The sequence below is a fragment of the Penaeus monodon genome, chromosome 29, assembly GCF_015228065.2.
Source record: "Penaeus monodon isolate SGIC_2016 chromosome 29, NSTDA_Pmon_1, whole genome shotgun sequence".
Lineage (NCBI taxonomy): Eukaryota > Metazoa > Arthropoda > Malacostraca > Decapoda > Penaeidae > Penaeus > Penaeus monodon.
In genome coordinates this window covers 34,140,288-34,140,791 of record NC_051414.1, presented here as the reverse complement: position 1 = coordinate 34,140,791, position 504 = coordinate 34,140,288, and the positions used below count along the sequence as shown (strand labels likewise).

The window sequence follows — 504 nt, the reverse complement described above, 5'->3', positions numbered from 1 at the left end:
GGGTTAATGGTTTTGTTCTTGAATTCCGACTTTTGGTGGTTGTCATGTCGTCATAAGGAATTGACCTGTACGGTTTTACAACCATAAAGAAAACGAGGGAATGAGAGTCATATTACGTTTTTAAGTACGTGCTAATTGTAGGCTATAATATGTGCTATTATTTATGTAGTAAATCTTCCGAGACACTTGCTTTGTCGGCATTTATTCCCTTGTATAGTTTGTAGCTTCTCACTGTAGGACTATTTTGTAAGCCTTTCATTGATCACACCGTGGTTAGTTGCAGCAATTTTATATGCAGGATTGTGACTCCGGAGGAATATTCCATCATTTGCTTGTGGATTCTTGAACATGAGACAGGCTAGACTAGTCCTGTGTGAGGGAAGCGCTAGTGTCCAGTGAAGGCTTATTTAAGGTCTGTCAAGTGAAGGACATGAAAGACGGATATTAGGGCATGCCAGCCTGTTATTGCCATTCTGGGCCATATTGGTTTGCAGTTGTCATTAG

At 40.5% G+C, this 504-nt stretch overlaps 1 pseudogene; it reads left to right on the top strand.

Moving 5' to 3' along the window:
* LOC119591854 overlaps positions 1-504 on the top strand; it is a 7,722-nt pseudogene that overhangs the window by 144 nt on the left and 7,074 nt on the right.